The sequence below is a fragment of the Hylobates moloch genome, unplaced genomic scaffold, assembly GCF_009828535.3.
Source record: "Hylobates moloch isolate HMO894 unplaced genomic scaffold, HMol_V3 SCAFFOLD_1, whole genome shotgun sequence".
Classification (NCBI taxonomy): Eukaryota; Metazoa; Chordata; class Mammalia; order Primates; family Hylobatidae; genus Hylobates; species Hylobates moloch.
This window is the reverse complement of record NW_026652276.1, coordinates 10,826,106-10,851,281: the sequence shown is the minus strand read 5'-3', so window position 1 is coordinate 10,851,281 and position 25,176 is coordinate 10,826,106. Positions and strand designations below refer to the sequence as shown.

Here is a 25,176-nt window from a genome sequence, read left to right as displayed (position 1 = left end):
CAGCATATATGAATGGCTTGTTTGCCTCCCATTGTGTAGGTATACCAAAACTCATTTAGCCAGTAGCTTATTCATAAATATTTAGGTTTCTAGTATTTTACCAGGAAACAATGAATTCCACAATAAGCATTCCTATGACTTATTTCTTTGCTGTGCAGCTACTGCTAACAGAATTCTCATTCTGCTATTGTTTCTCATCACTACTGGGGGCCCGTGGGAGGAAAAAATTGGGGTGTTTTTTAAGATCTTATATGTAATACCATTCCCAAGCCCTCTCTGATCCCTAATGAAAAAGGAAATTGATATATATAGACAGATGTTTATAGGTACATATATATATCATCCATTGAGCACTATGCACTAAACATTTACCAGACATTACTTGATTTGGTGGCTTTCCAAAGATTCTATGGTTTCCAATGTGTTTACTTTTCTCACAGATTTATGTAACAATAGATCTAGGAAAAAGTACTTCCTCTTATTCGAAGCCTTGGTGTCCTGTGGTCTGTGGGGATGGTGCCTCCTGGGGGTGTGTAGTAGTAACTGGTCCTACTCAGGATGCTCAGAATCTGCAAGGTGGGGTGGCCGCCTCCTCACCAAACATGCTGAAATGGCCACAGGCCTAGCTCAAAAAATTACTGGAATAGCTTGGAACTCACAAGGTAAATTTCAAAAATAATGAGAAAAGCAGTTCAAAGCCCAGTTCAGGTCTAAATGTAAAATGTTGCAACACCAAAGAGGAAGATGGAATTGGCTTGGAGAAGTTGCCTTCAAGACCAGGAACAGCAGAAAACCAAGAACCACAAAGATAAGTGTGAATACAAGTTTATGTTTAAAGAGATCCAATAAGATTTTGAAAAGGGAACTGAGGACATCTGTCTTGGTCTGGGTCACACTAACCAATTAAGAAAAATCAGCCACCAATGACAAAAGCTCAACACTCAGAGGCCCTTACTGTCAGCTGTTACCGGCCGACTCCATGGATGAATCCACCGTATTGCTGGTGGTTCAAAGTGGCCAAGAAAAAAATCGGTGATGCTCAAAGTCCAACCCAAACTCAGACGCTATGTGTGGCTGAATTGGGGGATCAAACGGATAACGACGGGAGGAAAGTGATCAGAAAGCGCACGACCTCGGGTGCTGGGATGAGTCTCCACTGACAGCAGCAGGTATATTCATAGACACAATTTGGCCATCAGTATTCCCCAGTAGGATTATTCTAAAGGTCACATTTGAATTACCAACAGACTTCAAATGGAAGCTTCTCAGAGAGTAGTCTTTGAAGCCAGAGAAGGCACTCTATGAGCTGGCAAGAAGAAATTAGGTTGAGAAAATACTGCCAGCTAATGACAGAGTGAGCAGAGAATCTGAAAAATTAATCTGAATTCCCTCTGAAAGTCCCAGGAAACCATCTTTTTAGAGTCTTTTTCGAAAAAATCAGGAGCTTCACTGTAGTAAGATAAAAAGGCATCAATGCACTCCAAACTGCAGCAAGAGATGAAACAGTCATCCTTCTCAAAGAAGTTTGCTAATAAAAACAAGTCTACTTGTGGGAGGGGGAGGGGAACGGGGCAGGGGGACAGCAACTAGCACCATTTGCTAGTTGTGGGGTGTGGGGCCATTCCATTAGCAGCTCCTGTTCTGGCCAACCCAGGGGTCCACCCCAATCAAGCAATGGTACTGTAGTTGGCTGGGTGGGAGGCTGAGTCCCTTCAGGTTCCCTGAGAAGCAGATGCTAAGACAGTGTTAGACAACTCAGAGATTAAACAGGGGAAGTGCCCATGAAGAATACCGGGGAGAGGGAGCAGGAGGAGGTGGGGTGAGCCTTCAGACCACCTGCAGGTCTGACTCTGTGGAAGGAGAGAGGGAAGGAACGAAAAGGTGGGAAGGACTTCAGACAGCAGTGCAGATTTCAGCCCTTCTTGGCCAAGCCATGGGGCATCTCTGAGCAAAGGTTGCCTCTTGGAAGAGCCCCATATCCGCAGAAATCGCCCCAGGCTAGTGCCTCTGCTGGACTCAGGCACTGGCTAGGAGCAGCCCAAGGAGAGTGGCATCAGCATCAACGTCACCATGGACCTGAAGCAGCAGAGCTGCACTGACTGTGGTCAGGGACCCTGGGAGTGGGTTCTCTGGAATTCCAGGGAGGTCTCAGCAGCACCCCTGCATAGCTGCCAAGGGGCCATCCCAATGCTGCCATTGATGTTGGGATCTGTGTCACAGGCAGCAGTGGAGATGTTCTCAGTTTCCACCCCAGCAGCACCATCTGTGGCGTGCTGCCTTTCTACTATCCGCAGCAGGGATGGGTGGGCACCTTCGCCTCCTAGAGGACTGCAATGGGGCAGTCCCAGCCTCCTCCAGGAGGAAATAGTACTGAGTGGGCAAAGGTCATGCGTGAAGCAAATAGCATCTGTGAATGGAGCAAAAGGACCCAAAACCATTGTGAGTCAGCAGCAGCACGGTGGCTGAGAGGTGGGGCTGAATTGAACCATGGAGTAAATGAGACAATACAGGAGATGAAGTGCCATGTTTCATGCAAAAGCTATGGAGACAGCCACTCCCAGAGGCCCTGCTGACACCTCTGAATGTCCCGCTGACATGTTTAAATGTCACCAAGATAGAGCCTCACAAACATCCATGAATAAACAAACCAAGTTCCTTGGAAACCTCTGAAAAAATAATTAACACCAGGAGAGGTTTGAGGGAGAAGATTTGGGTGCAAGAATTTCTTATCCAACCAGGTGTTCTTGTGTAAAGAGTGCAGAAAGCAAGTCTCAGGTGGATGTGGCCTCTAGAAAAATAATTGCCCCAAAACTTTAGACCTCCAAGAGATCATTACTAAGAAGAATGCAAGGATGAAAACATCAAGGTAGAAAAGCTTGGAACTGAGCATTGAATTGAAAGCAGGAAACTATGGAAAGAGACATAAGTTATGATGAATATAGTTACAGATTTAAAATTAAAATAAAAAAAAAACAGAAGAGATTATCTGGCTGGACTAGTGGCTCACACCTGTAATCCCAGCACTTTGGGAGGCCAAGGTTGAAGGATCACTCGAGCCCAGGAGTTTGAGACCAGCCTGGGCAACGTAGTGAAACCTCATCTCTCCAAAAAAGAAATTTTTTTTTTTTTTTAGATTACTAGGGTGTGGTGGCTCGTGCCTGTGGTCCACAACTATTTGGCAGGCTGTGTGGGAGGATTACTTGAGCCCAGGAGTTTGAGACCCGCCTGGGCAACATAGTGAAACCCCATCTCCACCAAAAAAAAACTTAATTAGTAGGGCATGGTGGCTTGTGCCTGTGGTCCCCAACTATTTGGGCGGCTGTGTGGGAGGATCGCTTGAGCCCAGGAGTTTGAGGCTGCAGTGAGCCATGATCGTGCCACTGCACTCCAGCCTGTGTAACAGAGTGAGACCCTCTCTCTAAGAAAAAAAAAAAGAGATGATCTGTGTCCCTAGACAGAGACAAGTTTTAATATTGTGGATAAATTAATAAAGCAGGAAGAGTGTTCTTGTGTTGTAGGGGGTGGGGACAATGGAGGGTAATAGTAAGTGCCTGGGGTGAAGCAAAAGGCTCTATTGCTAATATTTCTGTTCTGTTTTTTTTTTACTTCAATAATTACAGAAATACGTGTCAGATTCTTGAAAACCTTAAAAGCAACCACTATTAAAAATATGATGTCTACCTTCAAAATTACTACAGAAGATGAAAAGAAACAAAACCAACTACACAGCAAAGGAGTGAATATAACAGGAAAAGAAACAGCATAGAAATTACAACAGTAAGTGCGAAAAAATTCAAATGTTACTAATATTCTCAATTAAAAAATAAAACTCTTTGTCACTTAAATGACACAGAAATGTTCCACATAAAAGTTCTGTGATGATAGAACAGACAAATATAAATGAAAGAAAGACAGGGAGGCAATATTCATAACTAGCCTTGCAGAATTGCAGAACAAAATTGCCCATCAGGATTAAGAAGCTTATTTTTATAGAATAAAATAAAAACTCAATTGTGAGGGCAAATATAGTAATCTTATACACCAAATGGTGGTGTACAAAAGCACATCAGGTACAATTCTTAGAATTCAAGGAGCCATTGGCAAAAACAAATTGCAGTGTCACACTTTCATATACTGTAGATTAGAATAAAACAAATAGGCAAAATATAAATTAGGACACAGAATTATATAAATAATATGATTAATACAGTTTAATTAATGGCTCTTGGGCTTGGTTTTAAACAAATAGGTAATCCATTTTTTTTCTCAAGCAGCCAAAAAACACTTGCCAAAAATGAATTATCTACCTTACAGGAACAAAACCATCCATTAAAAAAATTCAGAAATTATTTTGGCTATACTCTCTGACCGCATACACAAAGACCTAGAAAATAAAAATACAGCCTGGCTGGGCGCAGTGGCTCATGCCTGTAATCCCAGCACTTTGGGAGGCAAAGGAGGGAGGATTGTTTGAGCCCAGGAGTTTGAGATCAACCTCACAACATAGTGAAACTTCTGTCTCTCCAAATTTTCTTTTTTAAAAATTAGCTGGGTGTGGTGGCTTGTGCCTATAGTCCCAGCTACTCAGAGGCAGAGGTTAAGGCAAGAGGATGGCTTGAGTCCAGGAGGTCGAGGCTGCCGTGACCTGTGATCATGCTACTACCCTCTAGCCTGGGCAACAAAGTAAGACCCTGTTTATATAAACTCTGTCTCAAAATAATAATAAAAATAACAATGACTAATTAAAAATAAAGTGAGAACTACAAAACTAAATACATGTGAAGAATAGCAAGAACTTTTTGGATTGGTTGTTTAAAAAAAAAAATTCACGGGGTACAGCCGAAACTATTCTCAGAGATAAATACATTGCCCTAACTGCTTTAATTTTCTTTAAGGAAATTAAATAAATGAATTAAGCACTTAACTTGAGCATTTAGGGAAAAAATGTCTTAGGGAAATCAGGAAAAAAGTATAAAGATAAAAGCGGAAATAAAGGAATTAGAAAAGAGAAAATATCAGAATCAACACATTTAATAGGTGGTTCCTTCAGAACAGAAGCAATACCTGTATCTCTAACAACTATGATCAAGAAGAAAGGACTCAAATGGTCATAACTAGAAATAAGAAAGAAGACATTAAGCTGAGTTAGAGAGGAGAGCAAAAATAGCAAGAAACTGCATTATTACCTGTGTGTTGATCGGTTTAAAAACCTTGATGTAGTTGTTGATTTGGGGGCAAAAAATAATTTACCACAATCTATACAAGGTTTGACACAAGAAGAAATAGAATTATTGACTAGACCAATAACCGTAAAAGAAACTGAGAATATTATCAAAGAATTACTCTTAAAATAGGCTCTAGCTTATTTCACATTTTCAAGCAACAGATAATTCCCGTACTCTAAAAGTATTTCAGAACATAGTATTAATGAATTTCTATTAAATTAACTTACCCAAATATCAAAACTCAGCACAAAAGAGACAAACTTGCTCAAATACAATTACGAATATATATGCAAACATCCTAATTAAAATATTACTACGTAGAATTCAGTACATTAACATTACAAATCATCATGACGAATCAGATTTACTATAGAAATGTAAGATAGTTTCAGTGTTAGGAAATCAATTAATGTTTTGTATCACATCATTAAAGCAAAAATAAAAAGTCATCCAATTGTATAAATAGTTTTTCGGAGTTATTTAACTAATGGAACAGGAAAGTACTTCTTACAAAGAGTAAATTGCTCACACCAATGGCAACTTTGTATTTAATAGTAAAATAATAGGGACATTCTTGTTGAAATCAGACATTTACTAACTCAGAAATCTCAGACTATGCACTAACACATTTAACAGAAGCAAGAATAAATGAGGCATTCCACAACAATCAATAATACAAAGGGAAGGCTTAGTTAAGAAATTATGTTAAGACTGTCAGTTAACAATTTGGCAGTAAAAACCAACTTAGAGTCTCATCTTACACGATATCTCAAAAGAAATTCCAAATTCATTAAGGAATTACATTTCAAAACAATCAAACCATAGAAAAACTAGTTGAAATTTAATAAACAACCTATAAAATCACTAAAGGGAAAAGCTCTTTGTCAACTTAGCATAACTGAAAATCAAAGAAACAAAATAAACAGGACAGGTTTGACTGCACAAACAAAATTCTTTTTGCTAAAAAGTCTTAACATCAAATAATATACTCGAAGAAACAAAACGCAACCAATGTTAGACAAATGACGTTCTTTCTCTGTGAAGAAAATATTAAAATGAATAATGTCAAGAACAACAATAGATAAACAAGCCAATGACATAGGCAGTTCCCAGAAGAGGGTTTACAAAGAGATAACATTTTTGCTTATAAAATTTAACAAAGAATCTGGCAAGGGTTCTGTGAAACCAGTCACCAATATGCTGGTAAGCGTACAAATTAGCATACAACCTTTGGGATTTGATAATTTCTATTACAAGCCATGAAAATCGTATGTCTTTAATCCAGTGATTCTGAGAATTCACCTTAAGTAAATTATATGAAAGAAGAAAAATTGTGTGCAAAAATATGTCCACCTTGGCATTTTTTTCTTCTTATTCTTCTTTGCCTCAATGTATTACCACATTACTTTTTTTCTAATAGTAAAAAATACATACACACATTTAAATGCCAACAAGAGGTTAATTTCACTATGGTAAATTTACTCATTGGAAAATTTTTCTGTCTGACTGTTATGTTTATGCTGACTATGTTAAGTAAAAACCCCACAAACTATAGAATTAGACATTCAGAATGATTTCAACTGTGATTAAAATTACAAAAACCCACGCATAGAGGGGGGAAAAAAAACCTAAAAAAAGATTTCTACATCCCAACCAGTGGTTGCATTCTAGCAGTTGAATGCTGGGTGATTTTAAAAATCTTTTATCTTTATCTCTCTCTTTTTTTTTGGTGTGTTTTTCTAATTAATTAATGATAATATGAAAACCTGAGATTTAAAATATATATATATATAAAAAATGTTTGGTGGGGAAAAAGGAGACCAGTAAGGATAGCTTTCAATTTTTTCCTTCTATATCAGAGAAACAACTTGTGGTCTGGGTTTGTGTTTGAGGCATGGCAGGGCGCAAGGTTTACACAAAATTAAAAGTTATGCATTGAATTCACCAAAGCTCGGCTGATGAGGCATGACCTTTCACGGTCAGAGATGAGCATTTCAAGATGGGGCTGGGAACGAAGCATGAAGTGAGAGAGAGATGTGTAAGTGTCAAGTGAGACAGCAAGTCCCACCCAAATGATGGGAGAACAGCAACAAAAACCTGATTCATGATTTTTTTTTTAATTGAAAAATAAACAAGTTTCCTCTGTTCACAGGCCAGTCATCACATCATAAAAATATATATTACATAAGGAGTAAAAGACGACAGAAAAGAGACAAAATACCAGCTTCATAGCGAAGAGTAGGTGAAGGTAAGAAAAGGGATTTAAAATATAATTCTCCAAAGCTTGGCAAGCTATCAATAGGGTCAAGAAGTTAAAAACTTAAATATTTTCCAAATTGAATATTTAGGTTAAATTACCTTGTCTATCTTAATGGGATAAAAGGAAGAGAAGATTCACAGTAGAAACCGAAAATGAAAAAACTGTAATATCACAATATAGAAAACAGAAGGGCAACCTCACAGAGGTTTATGCAAATATTATAAGCAATTGTTAATACTCCCTATATTAATCTATTAAAACCAACCATCAATTAAAAAAAACAACAAAATTCGATCATCTTTTGTCAAGGAAAAACACCAAGAAAATGAAAAGACACAGAGTAAAATGATAGCATAATCTTTGGTTTATCAGGCACATTTTGTGCTAGAAAGGAAGGGAATAGGACAAAGTAATTTTTTTTTTTAGTAAAAAGAATTGAGAAAGTAACATGGAGACTCCACAAGAGTGAAAGTTACAATAAATAATGAAAACTTAAAACACTCAATTTCTGTTCCAATTAGTGCAGCAAACAAGTACATAATGGGACCATGCAGGAAATGCAAAAGAAATTTTAAAAAATGGAAATACAATGTAGCTGGAGCCCTTAGTGCCCCTCCTGTAGAATATCCACGATCAAACAGACAGAAATGAGAGCTCTGAACAACCCAATTAACAAGGTAGACTAGCAGATCAGGGAGAAGTGCATCGTAAATCAAGGGTCTATGCTCTCTTTAGAAGAATGGAAGTGTCTTTCACAAAATTTGTCCCATTCCCGAGCACAGGCCAGTCCTCAACAGCAATGGCGATTTTACACTCCTCATTCTCAGACCACAAAGAAAATAGCTGTTAGTTGGTCCTGACCACTTAGCTGCAGCGCCATGATATTAATAACATTTAATAGGCATTTCTATGCATTCTCTTTCATAGGCTCTTAACGTGTGAGTCCGAGACAAAATCAGACGTACGTTGCTGAAATATTGGAAAGAAACAATATTTATACACAAAACACAAACGCAGTCACCACTTCAATGAAAGTGGGAATTCCTAAGTGTTCTTTTAAACAGGAAAGGGAGAAACGAGGTGAGCCAAGGCTACACTCAGAGATCCTGGAAGTGGAGTGGGAGTGACCGTGGCCAATGCACAGCTCTGATCACCCAGGGACCCAAGGCTGTCTGTCTGCAGGGGCTGAACTCGGAGAGGCTAGGGAACCACAGCATGGGAGAAGACGCAGAAAGGCCTAGAGACACTCCTAATCCCTAGAAGGAAAGACCCAAGGGCATCCGTCCTCCGGTGCTCGTGGCGTGTTCCACCATAAGACTTCACAGGGTCTGCCGGGCGCGGTGGCTCACGCTTGTAATCCCAGCACTTTGGGAGGCCGAGGCGGGTGGATCACGAGGTCAGGGGATCGAGACCACGGTGAAACCCTGTCTCTACTAAAAATACAAAAAATTAGCCGGGCGTGGTGGTGGGCGCCTGTAGTCCCAGCTCCTCGGAGAGGCTGAGGCAGGAGAATGGCGTGAACCCGGGAGGCGGAGCTTGCAGTGAGCCGAGATCGCGCCACTGCACTCCAGCCTGGGCGACAGAGCGAGACTCCGTCTCAAAGAAAAAAAAAAAAAAAAAAAGACTTCACAGGGTCAGAAACGGAATGGGTTCCAGGTGCTGCGGAAAGCAAACCCATCTCGCAGCCAGAGTGTCTGAGAGTAGACAAAGCAAAGCAGCCTCGCCATGTGGAGGGCTCTCTGTCAGCAGAGGTATGCAAGCAAAGGCGGGGCTATGTTCTCATCCAGAGTGCTGTAGAGGGAATTCATACACACAGCCGTGTCTTACTGAAGCGTGTTCTTGTTTGTTGATTTTTAACCCTGAAGTAGAATCTTCTTTCAATACAAGGCTGTTTTCCAATGTTTGGTGAAAAGGAGAGAAAATATGTGACGTGTGGAAAGAGACTGGGGTGGAGCGCAGAAGCCTTGCTTCTCCTCCTGGCTCCCTCTGCTTGGGGGGTTCCATCTCATTTCTTCCATCCTCAAGGCCCTGCTCAGCCCCGAGCCCGGAGCCCTGGCCTCAATGTGCTGATTTGTTTGTTTGTTTGAGTTAGCATCTTGCTTTGTCACCCAGGCTGGAGTGCAGTAGCACAATCTAGGTTCACTGCAACCTCAACTTCCCAGGCTCAAGCAGTCCTCCCACCTCAGCCCTCCGAGTAGCTGGGACTACAGGCATGCATCACCACGCCCAACTAATTTTTTATTTTTTGATTTTAAAATTTTTATTTATTTATTTATTTATTTATTTATTTTTGAGATGGAGTTTCGCTCTTGTTGCCCAGGCTGGCGTGCAATGGTGTGATCTCAGCTCACCGCAACCTCCGCCTCCCAGGTTCAAGCGATTCTCCTGCCTCAGGCTCCTGAGTAGATGGGATTACAGGCATGTGCCACCACGCCCGGCTAATTTTGTATTTTTAATAAAGACGGCATTTCTCTATGTTGGTTAGGCTGGTCTCGAACTCCCGACCTCAGGTGATCCACCTGCCTCCCAAAGTGCTGGGATTACAGGCGTGAGCCACCGCGCCCGGCCTAATTTTTTATTTTTTGTAGAGACAAGGTCTCACCGTGTTGCCCAGACTGGTCTCAAACTTCTGGGATCCAGCAGTCCTCTTGCCTCTGCCTCCCAAACCGCTGGGATTACAGGCGTGAGCCCGAGCACCTGGCCTGTGCTGGCTCTTAACTGCTGACTCTACACATTCTGCAGCTGGGATTCCCGCAGCCGCCAGTGGTCCATGGTAGCCTCATCTGCCCACACCTTCAAGGATCCAGCGTCCCACCTGCAGCAGCCCTGAGGCTTTGCCTGCACAGCTGAGACCCCGAAACCCAGCTATGTGGCTCCACACCAGACCTACCTTTCTTCCCTCGGTGGCCTGGACTTTCCAGAGAACACAAGCAACAAGAAGATCACAACCCTAAGGAGGTGTGCAGCTGAGAAGGTGGCCCTTCCTGTAGCTGCCAGGCTGTCATCTGCGTAGAGCATTGCAGCGTGAGCCACCTCAGAGATGGCAGGGCCAGAGCCTAAAAAAGCAGCATTGGCACAGCCACAGGGATGGATTTGAGGAGCCTTGGAATGCTCCCCCCAAAATGCTGCAGTTAGAATACACAGTGTATCCACCACTAACACCATAGCGTGAATAAAGTCATCCGCCTGAGCCTGAGCTGGGCTTCTGGAGGCCACGATAAAAGAAGGAACAGGACACAGAGGGGACAGAGCACATGACCACAGTCTCCCCGATGCCTGAATGTTGCTGGAGCTTGGGCGGAGGGGTTGGAGCGGGGCTGGGAGAGTAGAGGGGCCGGCTTGGGGAGGTGCGAGGTGGCCAGCTGTGTGCTCATTGCTCTGCGATGGGAACTCAGGACACTCCTAGGAGATTGCCCTAATTATGCCCATTTTACAGATAAGGACAGTAAGGCTTAGAGATGCTAAAGATTCTACCCAAGGTCGAAAAGGCTGTGAGGGACCAGCTGGAACTCATGTTCTGAGTCTCTCCTCCTCCCTCACCCTGGCCCCCATCAGCATCACAAGCAAGAATCTGGGATCCAGGAGCTGCCAAGCCCCCTCCTCACTTCTCTGCATGCTCATGCTCCTCTTTCCCCTTGGACTCTCTCCTCCACTGCTAAAAATCCCACCTCTGCCTTGAAATGCCCACTTCCCAGATTCACCCACATCATACGATGTGGTTTTCCCAGTGCAGTCCTGAGTGGGTGCCATGAAAAGTCCTCTGTGTATCCCAGGGGGAGTGTGTCCCTGCTGTCCTCCAGCAACCCCAGGACCAGGACCATGTCCCCTTCACCTTTATCACTGAGCCTCACGTACAGTTTGTCCTTGGGAAGGTCTTACTGCATGAAAGAGGGGGTGAAGAAATGACGGAACAAATGGCCAGGTCTGCTGCAGCTCCACAGTGACTGGTGCTCCCTTTAGAGCTGGGACAGCCACTGAGAACCAAGGGTAAACCTTGCCTTCCACAGAGCTGTGGGCGGCACTTTGCCCTGCCCTGTCCTCTCATCCCCACTGCCTCGGGCAGCACAAAGCCCAGGTGAGGTCAGGCCAGCCAGACATGTCCTGACTTTGTGTTCTCACTCTCAGGGAAGAATCTAGAATGTTCAGGGTTCTAAGGGCTGCTGTGTCTTCCCACCCAGCCTCTCCAAGAGACGCTTGGCTAGGGTTCGAGAATAATGCAGCTATAATATACGATAGCAACCAGGGCACTCCTCCCCATCATTTACTGCCCTTGAGCACCCCATGAGGAAGAAACCGTGTATTGCCTCACGCCCCAGAGAGGTAAACGGAGGCTAGAGAAATTACTCCGCTGGTGAGTGGGTGAGCCTGGACTCCCAGGCTCCTTCTGGTCCCCAATAAGCACTTGCTCAGGGCTGCAGGATGATCCTTGAGAGTGTGTCATCTCGGGCGCTTGGTGGTTTCCCAACAAGTTTCCGGGGAATGGGCGGTGGGCTTGGTGGAGGGTGGTGGCACGTGAGCTACATGCCCCGGGAAGGCTCCCAGGCTGCCTATGGGGAGCTTTCCCCACCCGACATGATGCTGCAACCCTGACTCAGATCAGGAGGAAGTTGAGGGTTCGTAGAAAAATGTCACTCGTAATCGGGGACAAACCAGGTCTGCCTGCTACTGCTGCTGTCACGGAGGCTGCCTGGAGGCTGCCGCTGCCCTGACACCTGGCACTGCTCGCTGAGTCGGGACAGGTGTGCACAAAGCCCAGGCCCACACAAGCCCCACTGATCTTGGGAGAGTTACCTGCAATCCACAAGAGCAAGGTCAGGTTAGAGGCTCCATGCCTCAGATTCTCTAAATGGCCCAGAGGCTGTTACCTGTTGGTGGTCCGGTGCAGCTGAGAGGGCTGAGAGATGTCATTTCTCCTCCAGGCCTGGCTGCCAGCCTGCTCTGGGGAGAGTCACTTCCCCTCTCTGGGTCTTGACTTCCTTGTGAGTGAAATAAAGGGGTGGGACCAGATGCTCTTTGAGCCGCTCCACTGTCACCCTGTCTGGCCTAGGAGCTCTTGCTCTGGGGTCTACAGAGAGGCTGTGTGGAACTAGAGTGTAGACGTGGGGAGCAGTTTCCAGGAGGAGGGTCTACACTCTCCTGCCCTCTTGGAAGTTGTGCACGCCCTCCTCCCGCAGCTCCAAAAAACAAAACAAAAAACCAAAAAGCCAAAAATCACACTGCATGTGTCAAGGCCTGGGAAGCCTCTGGAAGACGAAGCCTCCTACGCACCCCAGACGCCCTAACAGGGTCACCACACAGGAGCAGCCATTCTCAGCACCTGACAAAGGCTGTCATGGCTTCCAGCACTTCGGGGGTTTAGGATTTGAAACTGCTGCCCACAGAAAGGAAAGGAAGGTGGTGCTATTTAGGACTTGCAGGTTAGGACTTGCGTGCCCAGCCTTGGAGGAGACCTCAGCCACTGCATGTGTGTCTGCAAGAATGGTCAGCGGGGCCCCACAGGTTCCCCAGCCTTGGCTTCTCTGTTCCAGGCCTGCACAGAGATTTGGGGAAGCCTTGGGCCTGTGGCTTCCTAGGGCCCTGCAAGGAGAGACTTCCCTGGCATCTCCCACCTTCAGGGCTGGGAGGGCTGAGACTCACCCGTGGGCCTGGGTGGCTCTTAGCTGGGAGCCCTCATAGATTCCAGCCCATCAGAAAGTCTGGGCTGAAACCTACCCCGGCAGATGCAGCTCCTGTGCCCTGGAGGTGCTGGGAGGCCCTGTCGGAGGACCAAAGCACAAGCAATTTTTAAAAGCCATGCGTGCTGGGACTTTCAGGTGTCTACAGGAATAGAAACTACTCCTGGGTTTTTTGGGTGATTCATCCAACACATGGGTCCCCTCTGTAAATAACAGCTTGCAAGTCACTGTAGGGGAACCACCTGGCCCTCTGGAGCCGGGTCTTCCCACTGTCTGGTGAAGAGGTTGACGGAACCATGACAACTTTTAAGCTGTCACCTGGGTTTGTGCGATGGGTAGTGCCAAGTCCACTCCCTGCTGCAGGCCGTGGAGCCCCAAGTTGGCCTGCGTGCCACGACGGCACTGGGCAGTCCCGCCCCAAGCGAGGCCCCCCTACTGGGCCACCAGCCCAATCTAAGCCAAAGACTGGCTACTGGGCAAGGTGGGGCAGCCAGGCCCGCACCCTGGGTGCGGGAGGAGGCCCGGAGCCTGTCGGGACAGCAGCAGGGAGGAGACACACCGGTGTCTGGCACCCACCTCCATACCCAGAGCCTGCAATGTGAGGCCCCAGGAAGGCATTCACACTGAGTGGCCTGCAGGGAGCAGTGTCTCTGCTCAGCCCCTCCTCAAAGGGAGCCTTGTCTACTTCCCATTCTGGCTTTCTGGCTACCTTCTTTTTTTTTTTTTTTTTTTTTTGAGACAGAGTCTCACTCTGTTGCCCAGGCGCTGGAGTGCAGTGGTGCGATCTTGGCTCACTGCAAGTGATTCTCTTGCCTCAGCCTCCTGAGTAGCTGGGATCACAGGCTTGTGCCACCACACCCGACTAATTTTTTTTTGCATTTTTCGTAAAGACGGGGGTTTCACCATGTTGGTCAGGCTGGTCTGGAACTCCTGACCTTGTGATCCACCCACCTCGGCCTCCCAAAGTGTTAGGATTGCAGATGTGAGCTACCACTCCCGGCCCTGGCTACCTTCTTTTAAGAAATGAATATTTCTACTTTATTGCTGTTGCAATAGTAAAATTGTTAAATTTTTAAATTTTTGAAAACATGCACATGATTCAAATACATATGTAAACACATATAGGAAAATATCTGTCCCACTCCTAAATCCAGCTGTCACCTACCCGCCAGGGCACCACTGTTAAGTTTCTTCCAGAGTTTCTGTGCCTGCCCGTGTACACATGAACTCTTATTTTCTCCCTCTTTTGACACAAAAGCTAGAGCACCACACGAGCTGCTCTGCGGTAGAAGGCATTGTCCACCTCCCTCTCCTGTGGGTATCCCTTGGATACCTTGGGGGATATCCAAGGTATATGGGGGATCCCTTGCCAAGATACATGTGTCCAGAGAGACTGAAAGGTTTGAGCTCCTAAGAGCGAGGCAAGGCAGGGACTCTCCCAAGGCCCCACCCTACGTCTCAGGCCTGTCCATCCGGCTTTTCGCCTCCCCTTGCCACAGCCCTGGGGAGTCATAAATAGGAAGACCTTTCTCAGAAAATTTCCCTTAAGCCTCCTGAAACTTCTCCCCCTGCTCCTGCCCACCCTCTCACCATCCAGAATAACTCGGAGGTTTTGGGAGCCTGGGCAGGTCCCTGCCTGTCTTCCAGACTGGGAGCCCTGAGGTGGGGGTTTGGGGGCACACACCTTCGACTTCGCCAGTGGGACAGCTTCGGCACTTCAGGAACCAGCTTCTTCTAGGGCAAGGAACAAGTGAATCTGACTGTGTTTACCAAAGAGTGGGTCCAGGATAGCTGGGCGCTCACCACATCCTCCCCTGAGCTGGGCTAGGCAGCTGGTGAAATTCGCTCCTTCAGCAGCCAGAGGCCCGGCCCTGCCCTCGTGGGCATCCCTTCCCTCCAGGGGGGAAACCTGCCCACCAAGGGCTTTGCAGGGTGACCAGTTGGCCCAGAGTTGTGCAAGAAGTGCTCCCGAACCTGCCCCAGAGAGCTGGTCAGGGAACAGGGGCAGCGACAAGAGCTGAACCCTAAGAGACACGGGGAGGGAGGAGGATGCTGGAGGAGGGCAGCCCAGGTGCAGGCATGGGCAGGAGGGGCACAGTGTTGGTGAGGGCCCGGGCACCCTCTGCACCAGGGTAAGGGGGGAATGGCAGGCGCCGAGGCTGGAAGCTGGCCAGGCAGGAACCAGGGGCACGGGCCGCCCCAGGGTCCCAGGGAACACATGCTTGGCACAGGAGCAGCATGTGACAGACCCACTGGGGCAGCAGGGGTTGGGTTGGGATGAGGGCACCAGCAGCAACAAGAAGGAATGAGGGCAGGAGTGGGGGCGTCAGGGTGTCTGAAAGAAGAGTCCAGGACATCTGAGGCAGCCGGACTCTGAAGATAGCCTCAGCAGGTCTCCGGCCGCCACTCCCCACAAAGCAGCTCTGTCAGCTTGGGCTGGTTGCCTAACCTCTCTGAGCCCATTTCCCCAGCCACAAATTGGAGTTACACATCCACTCAATCGAAAAATATTTGTGGATCATCTCCTAGGGACCAGGCAGTGGTGGTGAAGACAGACGACAGTACCTGTCTCAGAAAACGTTGTTTTAGGGGTAAGCGCACCCAGGAAGTGCCTGGTACTCAAGCAGTGACTGAGGCCCCCATTCCTCGTTGATTTGTGCCTGCCTTTGTCTCCCCTACTGGGTCTATTTGAAGGAAAAGAAAAAAAAAGCAGTAACATTGATAATGGGACCCTCAGGATCCAAGGAAAAGGGGTCCTAAAAATCAGAGGAAGCCCCAACAGAGAGAGGAAGGCAGGGGAACTCAGGAAGAAGAGGCAAAGAGAGGAAGATGAGCAGCACCTGCCCCCACCCTCTGCTCCAATCCTCCAGGTGCGGCCTGAGACAGACTCAAAGAGTTGAGCTCCAAGAGCTGGGCTAGGCAGGGACTTGCCCCAGGCCCCATCCTATGGCTCCGCATCTGGCCTCTCCCCTCCCATTCTGCCGGGAACACTTCTGTTCCCAAGCCCTACTTATTTATTTTATTTTTTGTAAAAATAGAGATGGGGTTTCGCCATGTTGCCCAGGCTAGTCTCGGACTCCTGGACTCAAGCCATGCCCCACCTCGGCCTCCCAAAGTGCTGGGATTACAGGTGTGAACCACTGCATCCAGCCACCAAGCCCCACTTAAACATTGAGCCCAGATGACTCCCCTGCACAGTCAGCTGGGTGCCATACCACAGGAAGCCCGTTCCTGGAGCCTTTGCCAAGTCCCTGAGGACTGACACCCTGCCCCCTAGGTGTTCACAAAGACAAGAAGGTGAGTGCCCCCAAGTCCCCCAACTCGGGGTCCTGATAATCCCCTTTAGCAATTGAAGATATCTGGCCTCCTTGAAAGTGGGCCCATGGTGGCTGAGGTCAGTGACGCTTAATGTCAAGGCAGGAGGGAGTAAAACACGCAAGGGGGCAGCAACTGTCCAGAATGCAGCCTTCCCCTCCCATGTCACCCCACATGCTCCTCTGTCACTCACTGGAAATGTAACATCGAGGTTACAGGAGAAGGTTGCAGATGCTCAGCTATCTGTGCCTTCTGTTCTTGTCATGATCCAGACAATTCTTTTAGAGCCACCAAGCTTCTCCCTGCAGTCATCCTGCCCATGGCTGTTGATGGCCCTGATGGGGCTTGGAGCTCCCAGAATGTGCAGAAGTAGGACAAAGGTAATCTTCAAATGCAATGGTTGTCTTATCACCGAAAGCCCACGGCATCCAGAGGAGGCCCTTTACTACGAAGGTTACAGAGACCTATGGTCTCTGCACGTTGCAAGTTTCCCCTGCTGCCAAATGCAAGGGAGGAGAGAATTCTGGAAGCCCACCCTGCCCTATGGCTCCCCTGGCACATGGAGCCACTGAATGTCTTGTGAACATTAAACAAATGCTTCCAAGTGAACACCTCTGGCTCTGTCTCATCCAGGTCCTCCCGAGGCCCTCCTGAGGTTTGGCGCTCGAGGGAGCAGAGTCCTGGGCTAAACCCTGGCAACAGCTTCCCAGCATTCCCTCCACTCCCGCAGGGCAGCCAGGACCCCCCCGCCGCCTCCCACCTGGGCCCTGGGGCCAGGAGTCAAGGAATGAGGGGATTCTGCTCACCTCTGAGTACCCGCTCTGGCCTCCCAGCAGCCCCCTGTCCAGTCCACCAGTCACAGCTACCGAGCTACACTTGTTTATTTCTCGGGGACACAGGGATAGGAGTGTGAGCAGATGGTGGACCCTTTTGAAATATTTATTTTCTTTTATGTTTCCTGTTGCATAAAGTGTACTATTTCCTTTGCCCACATGCCCATCAGGAGCCTAATATTCTGTTTTACACTTTAGCTATTGAATTCCTATTCTTCTTACGTGTTGAGTCTTTTCTCCCTACTTCATCCCTTCCCACCTCCCCTACACACAGACATTTTTATCTTTGGGTTTTTTGTTTTGTTTTTCTTTTCTTTCTTTTTCTTTTTTTTTTTTTTTTTTAGACAGAGTCTCATTAGGCTGGGGTGCAGTGGCATGATCTCAGCTCACTGCAACCTTCGTTTCCTGGGCTAAAGTGATCCTCCCACCTCAGCCTCTCAACTTCCTGGGACTACAGACACGTGCCACCACGCCTGGCTAATTTCTGTACTTTTGGTACAAAATACAAAGGCACTGGGAGGTTTTGCCATGTTTCCCAGGCTGGTCTCCAAGTCCTGAGCTCAAGCAATCCACCCACCTCAGCCTCCCAAACTGTTGGGATTACAGGCGTGAGCCACTGCGCCTGGCCCATTTTTATCTTTGTTTTGAGGCATGGAAATTGTTAATTGTGTCCTTTGTCTCCATGAATTATCTTGTAGCACTTAAATAATGAACATATCTTCACCCTTCCATAGTTTGAGTAACTAGGACATTCATTTTCTTCCTGAAAGTCTTTTATTTAATTCTGATTTTTAAAAAGTGTATATTGGGATGGAAGGTAAAAATTCTTCTCCAATACTGAGGGGCTGACAGGTGAAGGCTATGGGGAGGTCCCCACCTGCCCTACCTACCCGCCACTCCCCCGGGAACTGTGCCAGCACTCACACCCTATTCTCCTGCAAAACGCTTTGTCCTGAGAGCCTTACCCCACATGCAGAGCTACCACCTCTGCTCTTTAATGCCATCAAACATCTTCCAGGGCACACCGCACTCCAGTACCTGGCTCGGTCTTCATCTCCACCCCAAGTCCTCCCGACCCTTCAAGGAGACGTCATTGCCAGTGGTGACAGCTCCCTCCAACACTGACCCCGCCTGTCCTGAGGACCACACCGAGGGCGGTACCCTTTACAAATTAAGTCTGTTCATTTTCCAAACACCCTGGGAGGTGCAAATGATCAACAGCCTTGTTGACAGAGGAAGAAATTGAAGCACAGAGGGCTGGAGCCCTGTGTCCAAATGTGCACCACGAGCTTGATGCAGAGCTGGGGTTGGGCCTAGGAGATTGTACCTAGAGAGGCCGATTTCTACCTGTCCCACCTTGCTGAACCCTCACCAACCCCATGAGGCAGGACCCACGGGCACCCCCACTTTACAGGGTGGAAATGGAGGCATTGAGAGGTTTGGCAACTCGCCTGATAAGCCCACTTGTTAAGACGCTGAGCAGGAACACAGTGCACCTGCTGCCGCCACAGGCCCCAGCTGCTGCATCCACGAGGGCCCCACTTCACAGTCTGCCCTCACGGTGCGACCTCCTGCTGCTCTCAACCCTGCCCATTAGCCCCTTCCCCATGAGAGCATGCGGGGCCCCTCTGCTCCCCTTCCTTCCACACCCTGAGTGGTGCCCCACTCCACTGCCCAGGGCACCCCCGGCCCAGTCCACTCCCCTGCTTGCCCACTCCACCCCAGCCCCTTGAGCCCATGGACAATGCTCCAAGAGCCAAAGGGAACCATCCAAATGGCAGTCTCAGGGCACTGGCACCCCTCACCCCTTCCCTGGTGTTAGGGCAGCCCCAACCCAGCCCAGTCCCGTCGAGGCCACTCCACACCTCAAGGCCCCTCCTCCAGCTCCTCACCATCCCCAGACAGCCTGGCCTCCAACTTCACAGAAAAAAATCTTGGTTCTGAGGCGTGAAGCTCCAGCCCCTTGTCCTACAAACCAGGCGCAGTCTGCACCCAACCAAGTGACAAAGGTGTCTCTGCTGCTTAGAGAAACACTTCCACGCCACCAGCCCGCTGACCTCCTCTGGGCGCCTGCCCAGCAGGTGGTCACAGCTGTTTGTGGGAGGCGTCCAGAGGGCAGGAAACATGTTAAAGGAATTCACAAGATTAAAAACTCATTCCCTACATAATTGGTGCTGAAGGCAGAAAATTACTACCAGCTGGATGGATACTGTTTCTATCATCTAAGGTGACCAGAAGTCTTAATTTATGTATTATATCATTTTAAAATTATGGAGATTTCTCTAAAGGTACATTACATTCTGTTACATAATGCACGTAACGTTACATGAAGGGGAAGCTACTATGGAAGGGAAGTCTTCAGTGTTCATTAAAATAGTTGGATCTACACCTTTTCTAAATGAAGACAGCATGAGTGTGAATGTTTATACGATAAAGGTACATAAAGCTCCGAACCGAAGGACATGTTCATTACAAGGACAGTCTCCATGTGGGTCTCGAAACTGGCCAGGTCCTGCCTCTTCCAGCTGCCCAGCTGTGTCTGCATGAGCCCCAATCTCTTGCTTCGTGTCTGGCCATCATCCTAAACCAGGCCTCTCTCCCACTCTCGCACCACCTCCTCGCCTCCTGTGACAAAGCACACCCTGTTCTAGCCCAAGCTCTGCCTGAGACTGCCTCCATCAGGGCCTCAGTCTCCACATCTCTGCAGCTGTGCTACCGGCAGGACTGCTGCTCGCTCTCTCTCTCTCTTGCACGCTCTCGCTCTCTCTAATTATATGTGAGGTCACAAGGACAAATCCTAAGGGAACAGAAGCAGGACTGAACTCTGACTTCAGTGCCCCAGGATCGTGTCTCACTCCGATCATTGGCAACAAGGAAGGGAAAATGGGTCTGCTTTCACCCGGCTGCCCCCAGCCCACTCCTTTCCCTGCCCCTTCCCTGCTACCCTCCATCCCTGCCTTCTGGTCCTGTGCCCTGTCTCCTCCTGTGGGCCTAGCCAAGCTCCCATCTCTCACTGGCTACCCACTGACTTTTTGGAACCTGGAAGGCCTGCTGCCTTGCAGGCCCCTGAAGTCCCCTGCCCCGCCCAGCTCCCCCCTTCCCTCCGCCCTTTCTGCCTGGCCTCCCTCTCTGCTCTTCACTTTCCTGTGCTCTTGACTTCCCTTCTGGCCTTTCTCTGGCCTCCAGCCACCGGGGCAGACGGCTCCACTGCCCCGTCTCCCTCCCATCCGTCCACCGCCTCCTCCACCTGCCCTCCCTTGGCCCTTGCTGCAAACTGTCCCCTGGGGCCCTAGTGTCCCTGCCAGGGGAAGTCAGGAACCTACTGAACACAGGGGGCAGCCCATGGTGTGCAGCTGCTGGGCAGCCTGGCAGGCCCTCAAGGAAGCCCCCATCTCCAAGGGAGCTCTCAGCTACCTGGGGACTGGCCTGTGGCAGTGGGTGGCTGTCCCTCCTCAGGTTGGTCCACAGGCCAAAGAAACTAGAGCAACCTCCTTTTGTGTCCACCCTCAGTCCCCTCAGGCTTTCAGAACGGCCATAGAGGTGGTGGCTGGACTCAGGGGACTCAGGGCCTCTCTCCTTACAGGGCTTGCCTCTTATCCAGGTGCAGTGGCCCCGGCACTGGCAGCATTCCCCACTCCTGGAAGTCAGTGTCTCCAGGAGGCAGTGCTGGGGCTTCCTTGGCAGGGCAAAGGCTGCCTGGGTGGGGGCAGTGACAGCAGCGGGATGAAGCTCTGCTGTGGGGGGTGGCGAACGCAGGATGCAGGGGCTGTGTCTGGTAGGAGAGGCATTACCAGGTCTTCCCCAAGAGCTCAGCCTCTGAAGTTCTTGACTTCTGTTTCTGAGGCCACATCTGCAGTCACCCCAAAGCTTCCGGTGTCCACCCCAGAGGTGCTGGGTTAGGCTGTGGTCACTTCCTGCCTCCCTCTCCTTGCCTCTATTGTCAACTGGGGTCAGGGTGCTTTCCTTGCCCACCTTTTCAACCCTCCTTTCCAGTGCTAACAGACCAGACTGTCCCCCAGGGGCACTGGCCTCGGCATATGGGCCGCTTATTTAGAGAGACCCCTCCCTCCACTGGCTGTTTCTCCACCTGCCCCTACAACACAAAAGGCTGACAGAATATGGTGATTTCTAACCCAGCCCTGGCTCTGGAATCACAAAACCTAGGTCTGCATCAGGGCCAGCACCTCTCTGCACCTCTCTCACCAAAACTGTGGAATGAGCACCGGGTACCGATTCCAGGTTTCTGTTCCCCGGCCTCTCTCTGACCCCAGCACAGCTGCTGTTTCTGCCCCTCCAGGATGGGGGTTAGTTCCAGGGACCAAATGTGAGATGACCGCCTCTGTGAACAGCACGAGTATCCACTGAAAGCCCCAACCCTGAGCTCTTGGTCCCAGGGGAAGGAGGACACAGGTCAGAAGAACCAGGGACAGCCGGCCTGACCCAGCCCAGGTGCTTAGCAAAATGCTTAGAGCCCGGCCGCCTCCCTCTTCGGGGCCCACTCCATGCTGGGGCCTGTGGTAACCTCTGGGCAGGAGTCAGCCTCCCCTGGGGAAGGTTAGCATCCGGGCGCCTCGGGGTGGCCCTGTTTGCTATCTGGGGTGGGGTGAGGACAACCATCTGTTCTGGTTTGCCCAGGACAGACGGGACTCCTGGCGGGACCCTGGACCTTCGGTGTTAAACCTGGATAGTCCCTAAGAGTGAAGAGCCGTCACTGCAGGTGGGCAAGGGAGCTTTGGGGATTGAGCCTTCTCTTCAGTCGGGGGTTCCCGCCCTGACTCCACCCACCAAGGAAAGGCTTTGTCCTGTTGGGTTGGGCTTCCCCCACGCCCCCCCAGGACCCCTGCATTCTGCTGACTGTGCCCGGGGTGCCCAGAGCCTCTCTGGCTGCCAGGACACACATGGGTTACCTCCTTCCTACCACCTGGACAAGTGACACACAGGCCCCTTCATGCCAGAGACACACGGGTCTCAGAGGAAACGCCTGGGGTGGGGGGCACTTTTCCTCTCCCTCAGAGATGGCTGGCAGGACCCCCAGCCTCAGCACCATCACGACCACATTTCCAAGAAAAGGCTCCTGGCGCTGCGATCAGACAAAGGGGCTGTATGTTAGTTCAGGCTGCCTGGAACACATCAGAAAAGGGGCCTCAGGTTACACAGAGGCAGGCGCGTCTCAGGAACTAGAGTGTGTGGTCTCAGCCCGGCAGCCACTCCCAGCCCCAGGGCAGCCTCCTGTCTGGATGAGGGGCCCAGGGAGCGAAGGCTGACGGGCTCCATGGACCTGTTTATTATTTTCTCCATCAGGAAGTCTTTCCTTCTGAAGCTCCTGGGGGCCTTGAGTGAGTGACTAGCTTTGGCTGTAAAAGGGGTTTTGCCCAATTGGTTGAGTCCTAGGGTCTCGCACAATTGTGCTGTGTGTTGTCTTCCCTCAGGCTTTCACAGGCTCACAGCCAGAACTGTGCGCACCCATCCAGATGTCAACACACACACACACACCCAGAGATTCACATGTGCACGCCCTAGATGGATCATGGGGCAAAATTCAAAAGTAGATGCAGCCCTGGGCTCTGGGATTGGGCTGGGAGGAGAGGGGTTCCATTTTGGACCAGAGGGTATGGAATACCAACACAGGCGAATGGAGATACAGGTTCAGTATCCTTTGTCAGAAACACTTGGAAAAAGAAGTGTTTTGGATTTTGGATTTTTTAGAGTTGGGAATATTTGCCTTATACTTACTGGCTGAGCATCCTAAAACCAAAATCTGAAGTGCTCCAATGAGCATTTTCCTTGAGTGCATGTTGGCGCACAAAAAGTTTTAGATTTGGAATATTTTAGATTTTGGATTTTTGGACTTTGGATGCCCAGCTTGTATATACTGGGGAGTCATCAGTATCAGGATGCTGGAGGAAGCTTGTGAGTTTGTAGGAAATAACATGCAGTGTGAGAAAATAACTCTGGGGAAGAGAATATTAAAGAGGTTGGCAGAGAGACTGGAATGCACAAAGATGGAACGGAGTTAGTCCGAGGTAAGAGAATTGCAAAAGCCAAAGGAAGATTCCAGACAAAGGCTGGCCAGTATGTGAAGGAGCCTTGAAGGTAAGCCAGTGGCCAGCACTGAATCTTGGCAGAGGAAACCAAGAACACTGATATGGTTTGGCTGTGTCCCCACCCAAATCTCATCTTGAATTGTAGTTCTCGTAATCCTCACATGTCATGGGAGGAACCTGGTAGGAGGTAATTGAATCATGGGGGCGGTTACCCTCATCCTGTTCTCATGATGTTGAGTGAGTTCTCATGAGATCTGATGGTTTTATAAGGGGCTTTCCCCACTTTGCTTGGCACTTCTCTTATGACGCCATGTGAAGAAGGACATGTTTGCTTCCCCTTCCACCTGACTATAAGTTTCCTGAGGCCTCCCCAGCCATGCTGAACTGTGAGTCAATTAAACCTGTTTTCTTTATAAATTACCTGGTCTTGGGTATGTGTTTATTAGCAGCATGAGAATGGACTGATACAAGCATCCTGTTGGACAGCAGCAATGTCCATAGAGGTTCTGCCTGCAAGAGTGGCTCAAAGGAGACCAAGGAGAGCATCCAATATGTGGATTTAGGCTCATGAAAGGTAGTTGTCTATAAAAACCCTTGAGGCCAGGATGATCCCCAGAGATAAGTCTGGTGACAGTTGTCTTAACACAAAAATGAATTATTAGAATTTCTCTTGAGTTATTACTCAAGTTGTCAAAAGCTGACTAAGTTGTTTGGTTGGAGGCTAAGGGGAAAGTAATTTATATTTATGATTCTTCTTTTTATGCTTTTATACCAAGGAATAGAAGTCAGGACTCTTGATCTAACCTGAGCCAGATTTCCTATGTCAAATACTGTTTCTCTAGTCTTCCTCTTACCTCCCTAGTCACTTAAGTTTATTAATAAACTTTAAAACACAATAGGCTTCCTTGAATAAAATGATTCTGATTTTCAGTTGGGCTGTATGACTGGAAACACTAAGTGAAAATGTATTCTAGGCCAGGCACAGTGGCTCACACCTGTAATCCCAAAGTTTTGGGAGGCTGATGTGGGAGGATTGCTTGAGGCCAGGAGTTTGAGACCTACCTGGGCAACAACATAGTAGGACCCTGTCTCTACAAAATTTTTTTTAATTAGCCAGGTGTGGTGGTGCACACTTGTGGTCCTAGCTACTTGGGAGGCTGAGATGGAAGGATCACTTGAGTCCAGGAGTTAGAGGCTCCAGTGAGTCGAGATTGTGCCAGTGCACTCTAGTCTGGGCAAGAGAGTGAGGCATTGTCACTGTCAGAGACGATAAATTCCTTTTCAAAAAGCTTTAGGTCCCTGTTCTTTGTTTCTTAGGACCAACTTCCTTGTACTTCCTTGCCTCCTAGCTACCTGTTCTGTAAACAACCCTCCCCGCCTTTGCCGCACCCAGACAACTCCAGACATGCCTTCCCGCCCAGTAACGGGCAGCCTCTACCTTCCCACCTAATTGACCCTATTCAATTTTAAACCTTAGCCAATCGGGTTAGCTTAGATTGTGTGGTCCAACCCCAGCCAGTGGCGAAAAGACATAGCAGTAAGAAGTAATTGCGTTAGGGATAAAAACCCCTGCCCTACCCCACTCGGTGTGCTCTTGTGATTGTGACTGGCGCAAGTTGCACCCTTCTGCAGAAGTAAATTGCCTTGCTGAGAGAGCTTTTTGCTGGAGTGCTGATTCTTCTTTGTGGCACTGAGCATTTATTTCCAACAGTCACCAAAAAAATGTTATTATGTGATAAATTGTGATTATTTGTTTTGTGGATTTGGGGTAAACATGTAAACCACTGAAAAAAGTCTTGCCCTAGCTCATTCAAAAAGACAAGC

General features: G+C 48.4%; 1 protein-coding gene across 4 annotated transcripts in view; it reads right to left on the bottom strand.

Moving 5' to 3' along the window:
- Positions 1-25,176, bottom strand: part of GPR55 (G protein-coupled receptor 55) — a 53,499-nt gene that overhangs the window by 5,762 nt on the left and 22,561 nt on the right. The window contains exon 1 of one of the 4 annotated variants that reach the window (XM_032753932.2): positions 12,277-13,209. The exons of 2 other annotated variants lie outside the window; for them this stretch is intronic. The gene's annotated coding sequence lies outside the window, so the exon portion shown is untranslated. Of the gene's footprint in view, positions 1-12,276; positions 13,210-25,176 lie in introns of those variants that run through there. One more of the 4 variants, XM_032753930.2, reaches the window with a different exon arrangement.